We start from the raw sequence: 306 nt of genomic DNA on the forward strand, positions 1-306 counted from the left end.
AAGACAATGCTCTGTGTTTGGTGGGATCAGAAGGGTGTGATCTATTATGAGCTGCTAAAACCTGGCCAAACCGTTAATACTGAACGCTACCGACAATAAATGATCGATTTGAATCAAGCTTTGCCTGAAAAACGATAAGAATATAAAAAAAGGCAATACAAAGTGATTTTGCTTCATGATAATGCATCATCACACACAGCAAAACTGGTCAAGGAAACGATTGAGCGTTTAGTTGGGAAATATTTTCGCATGCGGCATACTCACCAGACTTGGCTCCGTCCGATTACTATTTATTTGCATCGATGA

The sequence above is a fragment of the Odontomachus brunneus genome, unplaced genomic scaffold (assembly GCF_010583005.1).
Source record: "Odontomachus brunneus isolate Ranch 3 - 2012 unplaced genomic scaffold, Obru_v1 Obru_scaffold_076, whole genome shotgun sequence".
NCBI classification, from domain to species: domain Eukaryota; kingdom Metazoa; phylum Arthropoda; class Insecta; order Hymenoptera; family Formicidae; genus Odontomachus; species Odontomachus brunneus.